Source organism: Coturnix japonica, chromosome Z (assembly GCF_001577835.2).
Source record: "Coturnix japonica isolate 7356 chromosome Z, Coturnix japonica 2.1, whole genome shotgun sequence".
NCBI lineage: Eukaryota > Metazoa > Chordata > Aves > Galliformes > Phasianidae > Coturnix > Coturnix japonica.
In genome coordinates this window covers 44,422,498-44,428,792 of record NC_029547.1, presented here as the reverse complement: position 1 = coordinate 44,428,792, position 6,295 = coordinate 44,422,498, and the positions used below count along the sequence as shown (strand labels likewise).

The 6,295-nt window shown below is 41.0% G+C and overlaps 1 protein-coding gene across 1 annotated transcript in view; it reads left to right on the top strand.

The window, feature by feature from the left end:
• Window positions 1-1,390: 1,390 nt before the first annotated feature.
• Window positions 1,391-6,295, top strand: part of PPIP5K2 (diphosphoinositol pentakisphosphate kinase 2) — a 46,587-nt gene continuing 41,682 nt past the window's right edge. The window contains exon 1 of the mRNA XM_032441356.1: window positions 1,391-2,422. The gene's annotated coding sequence lies outside the window, so the exon portion shown is untranslated. The remainder of the gene's footprint in view (window positions 2,423-6,295) is intronic.

Genomic DNA, 6,295 nt, shown 5'->3' with positions numbered 1-6,295 from the left:
GCTGCAGGCTTGGTGCTGAACTTCTTCCTCTTTGCAAGCAATTGTCTAAACGAAGTAATGTGCTCTTTTCGCTGTGAGGGCGTGGGGAAGCTGTTAGGACAGAATTCAGTGGGATCTCTAAAGAAAGTCTGTCCTTGGGATGTCCAAAGCTGGCATGAGCATAAAGGTGTTCTTGTGATGTGTTTGACAAGATTTGACTTGGAAATGAACTTGGAAGTCAAATGACACAAAGGTTGTCTGTTCTGTGGCTGTACAGGAGACAACAGGCATCATGTGCCTGCTATGATTTTGTTTACCTGCTTAAAAAATACTAGTCCTCTATCCTGAAGGGATGACAGTGATATTTACCAGAAAGCTTTTTTTTTTTTTTTTTCCCCTTTTTTAAAACCTTTTAAGGCACTTCAGACACTTGTTTTGAAGGATTGTAATAGCTCACTTTATAGTTCACACTCTCTGCTGAACTATAGCAGAAGGGCTGGAGGCTGCCCTGCTCTAAGTGCAGTCTGTGGAATGGCTCAGCTTAAAACTTGCAGTGAGTTATAGCAGGCTCGTTGCAGGTGCAGAAAAGTCTCGCTTTCAGTGGATGAGATGTTAGGAAAACATAATTTTTCCCAGCAATGAAAGTTGTAAGGGGAAAATATTTGCTTTGAAAAGGTATTTCATGTTGTTTAGTGATTCTGGATGTCTGGAAATTCTTTGCCTAGAAAACTGCAGTTACTAGGGAGAAGAGCAAACACTGGGAGGTCAGCCAAAAGGTTACTGCCTGCAAACTGCAGCAATTGTGCTTTAGGACCAGAAATCTAATTCGCCAACAACTTCAAAGGCATGTTTGTTTCTCATCTGTAAGTTGGCTTTATGACAGTGTCCTGGTTCTTATGACCCTGTGCAACTGTCAGTTTTCAGTACATGATAAGAAGATTTATGCAACTGCTGTTATTTGGCTGGCCTGCCTGCAAAGCACTTCCAGAAATGTCAGTGCTCCTCTAAGTAGCCCTGTTCAGAGCTGGTTCCCACTAGGAAATGCTGGCAAGATGTGTGTTCGTGGACTGCTGTATGCATCTCACTGGGGAGATACTTCACAGCAGATACCTCCTGCTTGAAATCTGAAGCAGTGAGCCCTCAACCTTAGCTTCAAAAGAAACTGCTGGTGAAGTTGTGTTATGGCAGCCTAGTGGTCAGATCATTTGGATGAAACAGGTCAAAGCACTATTTATGTTCCCTCCTGTCTTGGTGGTTTTGAGTCCCAGTTTTCTCTTTACTGGAAGAATGTCTTTACCTTTTCCCTTCCAGCCTCCATTCTTCTGTAACTACTGAGCTGGAAAAAATAAAGTGAGTAAAAGCACCTGTGCCCTTCAGAGCTGAAAATGGACTGCAGGTAACAGTACAGTAGTTAATTGTCCAGGGAGAACCTTCGGAGCACTTGGCTGGCTTCTGGTTCCTCTTTATTCAAGTGTTCCTTTCTGGTCTCAGTAGAACTTGGTGGAGCGAAACTGAAAGATTGGTCAGTTTCAGTTGTGCAGTGGGAGCTGTTACAATTTATCTGGTGGTGTAATGCATGAACTACTATGTAAGAATGCTTTTGGAACACTGCTCAAAATACTTGTGGTGTTCCTGTGAGCAAGTACTTTGCCATGTTCACAGCTGTCCATAATGTTGATTATGGCTTTTAACCTCACAGAGAGCTCTGCTAGGCTTTTGGGTACAACCAAGTGGCTTATTAAATGCAACAGAAAAGCTGAAGAACTGTCTTTTTTTTATATATAATTTTCACTGTGTCATTATTTTATGGCAGATTTTGAAGTGCTTCGGTGCTTACTCCTGAAGATCCCATACTTGCTGCTGTCAGCTCACAGAATGCAGACTACTACCAGTTTGTTCTCCTTTCCATCTCATTTCTGTACTTCCTACACCACCAGTAACCCAATATGCCAACTGCCTTTTGTGGTTTGTTGTGCCTTAAGTTGGGTTACAGAATTGAAATTCTGAACAGAGAAATGCATTTCAGCTACACTAAGGCAAACGTTGTTGCTGTTGCTAGTGCCATTAATGAAAATCATAGTTGCAGCAGCTGTAACAGGAAGAAGTCTTTTGATACCTTACTGAGACAACCTGGAAAATTGCTATTAAAACTGTTCAGGTTTTCTCTGCTTAATTTGAGTTGGATGAAACCTAATGGACTCCTGGTGGTTTGGTCATCCTTGAGGTCCCTTCCATCCTAGCCATTCATTAGTATTCACAACATAGCTGTTAACACTGAGCCTCTTCTACATGTCTGTTCAGACCACTGCTGCTGTGTTGAGCGGATTTGATGCTGGCTTTTCCTGGAATGCTAATCTTCACGGTCTCAGTAAATTTGGGAAATACCAAGGCTGGATTCCTGAGCTCTTGAAGCACGTAGAGTGCGGACAGGAAAACCGTTTAGGTGAATACCTATTAATATTTTGTGAGGACTGCCTTTTTTCTTAGTATTTCTCTGCTAGAATATGTGTTCTGCATGTATATATTCTGCTAGAATATATGTTCTGCAAGGAAAAAAGTATGTAGTGTGCCACTGGATTGAGCACTGTGCTTTTTGCTCATCAGGCTGTCAAAATGTGCGATGCAAGTACTGCTCTATTTGTCCATTGATGCCAAATTTGTGTGCACAGTTTTAACTCATTAGGATTTAAATGTCATCACTAAATGTCCATAATATTAGCAAAAGTTAAGGAACTTACGCATCTTCTTTGCAGTGCATTACTTTAGTGCCATCTGTCTTGTTAGGTAAAAGCTCAAATACGTTTATTTTAAGTTAACTAATTTTCTCCAAGCATTTGTGGGGATTTTGTTTTGTTTTGTTCTTGGCCAGGAGGTACCATGTTGTCATGAGCAGGAAGTTTTAGGGTGGGTGGAATGAACAGGATGTGCATTTGATTGAAAGTCCTTTCTGAAACAACACGCAGTTAAATGGAGGCTTTTGAAAATAGATTATTAATTTGTAAAACAGAACCCATGTGTAACAACTGAGATTAGAAGGGAACGTAGACTAATTAATTTTACCTGGATGTAGATTGTATGGGAGAAGATTGTTGCCTGCATTTTATTTTTATTTTTTTGATGTTATCTCTCTGCAGATGGGTCAGTGTATACTCCAACAGGAAGCTTTGCATGTTGTCTTGTTTAAATTGTAATCTGCTCTGTTTGAGGTGTGCATGTAATCTTCATTGTGTGAAACGAATGCTCATGCACCAGGCACAAGAGAATCTTGGATGGAGAATGTCTGCCCTAACACCGCTGCTTCTGCTGCTCACTTCTGCTGGTTTAACCTGGCAGGCCATTCACATGCAGCCAGTTGCCTTCCCTGGGTAGGGTGGGGAGAGAATTGGGAGTACAAAAGTGTTGCAGGTTGTGGGTTGGATAATGATGCTTTACCAGGTAAATCAAAACAGCACAGGGAAGCAAATTTAAACAAGGTATGCGTTCTCTGCTTTCCACTGGCAAGCGTTAGGCCACACCCAGGGCAGCGGAGCCTACCAGGGCTTAACAGTTTCTTTGTAGACAGATGCCGTCACTCCCAACGTCCCTTCTTCCTCCTTTACCCCAGTTTTTATTGCTGGTCATGACACCACATGGTATGGGACGTCCCTTTGGCCAGCATGGGCCAGTCGTCTGGGTTCTGTTCCCCCCAGCCCCTTGCTGACATGGCTGCATGAGGAGCAAAGTCCTTGGCTCCCTGTGACCACTAAAGCACTGCTGTGTTACCAACATTATTCTCATTCTAAATCCAAAACACAGCACCATACCAGCTACTGGGAAGAAAATAAATTCAACCCTGGTCAAAACCAAGGTACTTGTTAATACAAAAAAATGGTTGCTGGAAAGACTCTTTATTTCTGGTACTTTCTCCAAACATCAGTGAGAAGCACCTCTCTGGCAGACTTTCTGAGGTAGTTGGGACATTGTCAGAAGAGAGCTCCATCCTTTTGCTCTGCCATTATTGTTTCTACTAGGTATGCAACTGGAGAAACAGCATTTGTCAAATTGCTACACAGTGGTTTCCACTTTTTTCTTTTTTTTCTTTTTTCTTTTTCCCATCTCAGATAACTATAGAGGTGTTGAAAGGCTGTTGAAATACAGTAAGTTATTCACTGTATTCACAGTTAGTTACTCTCAGATTTCTCTTTCGATGTTACTTTCCTTGGGCTCTTGTTTCTTCACACACAATGGGTATGGGGCGGAATCCTGTATTTTTTACTATAGCCAAAGCATTTGCAGAGGAAAGAGTTCTAGTTCTGGTTTTATAAGTGTTTATTCTGGACATAAATTATTTATATCCTGACTCAATTTTATGCTGATGAGAGTGGCCTGCAGCATCTGCTGTCTGTAAGATAATCTGCTATCCATCAGAAGTCAGGATGCCAATTTATATGCAGTTCAGTGAGTCTGTGCAGTAATTTACAAGAGCATCAATAGTTTTTCTTATTCCTTTGTCTTTGGCCCTATTTTTACGACCTCTCTGGAAGCTCTGGGGTCCAGTGGCAATAGTAGGAGATGGCAGTTAAGTAACTCACAACCTGGATAACTATTTATGCGAGAAATTGATTCCAAGATTTCTTTTGCTTCATCTGCAGACCTTTCACTTATGTACCCTCTCCTTAGGATTGCAAGTTGTCCTTCACAGAATCATAGGATGGCCTGGGTTGAAAAGGGCAATAATGATAATCTAGTTTCACCCTCCCTGCTATGTACCAAGCTGCCAGCCACTAGACCAGGCTGCCCAGAACCACATCACGTTCATCCTCTTATCTTTTCAGTTACGAAGTGATCTGTATTTACGTAGCTGTGCCTAAATACTTCTGAACATTTTATCTCTCCTTCCCTGAAGAGAACACCAAAACAGCAGTTGAAGCTCTGCCAGTTTTTGTGGCATTTTATATTTTGCCAAGTTGCACATTCTGTGTATCTGGGATAGGAAGACATCTGTATTCCTAAGAAAAAACACATGAACTGTTCCTTCAAAGTTATCATTGTCTCCTTCCCTCTAGACTCACAGCCTTTCTGCAGTAACGCTGAATATAAACTTTTCCACGGGAGTTGGGGGAACTTGTGCAGTTGAAAACCATATGATGAAAGAAAGCTCACCTTTCTGATGGCCATCTGATTATCTGCTTCAAGTGAATGTTTTTTCTTCTTTAATAACTTTTTTTGAACGTAAGCTGTTCCCATGAGACATTTCTTTCAAAACTACAACATCTGGCTGGGAAGAGGGAAGCAGACTAAACATCTCCAAGGGGAACTTTTAAACTTATTTTTCAGACTCTACCAGGTTGAGATGTTTTGTTTTGTCTATCTTTTTTTTTTAGCTGTTCCAGAACTTGTATTATTTGCCAGTATCTGTTGGCAATGACCTTCGCCTTTCTGAAGCTTGCTGGAATTAAGATTAGGAAAGCTTGTTTTGTCCACCTTTTTGTAAATGAGGTTGATTTCTCGAAGCTTAACTTCTAACTCTCACGGGAGCAAGGTGATGCCAGGTGTTTGAAGTTCTGTTTTGTTCTTGTTGCTTGAAGTACCGATAGGTGCAATTTAACAGGATAAGAGAAAACAGTCTTTTATTAATGATATTGAAAGAGCTAATATGTAAAACGTGTTTAGGAAAGGAATATATTTAATTACCTTTTGTCAGTCTAGATCCTTATGTGCATGTTGTTCAGACATCAGCTTCAGAGTCTGAAACAACTGTGTTGTTTGCCTGTGCTTAACCTATTGCTCCCTGACAGGTCCTTTCTCGGTAACTTTTGCTCTGTTTACCACCCTCTTTCTGAGGAAGCTGAATGGCTGACCACTGTTGGAATTTACTATTGCTTCACTCACCTGGTTCAAGGAACAGTCATTTTGACAGACATTTAAAGACAAATTCAGTTCTGCTGAGGCATCATTATTGAATGGCACTTATGTAATGATCTGAGTAACGGACAGCCTAAAGCATCAGATCAGCTTCTGAACAACTGCTTTATTAACATTCTAAATAACTGTAGTAGATTATAATTAATGATATAAAGCAGTGCACAGCTTGCAGCAAGAAGAATTACCAATTAATATGTCAGATGGCTCAGTGCTGGGTCGTTGATTCTGTAGCCAACTTACTTGGCCAAGAATGTATTTTCATGTGACTGGTTGGAAGGTTACAGGGTGCTCTCTTCACTGTTACAGTACTGCTCCAAAGTGCTTCTGGAAGAAGGCAGTGATAGTGCATGCCTCTGTAAATATTGGCTTTCAGTGTGAAAATGAAACAGTGTTTTGCTGGAAGTAAATATGC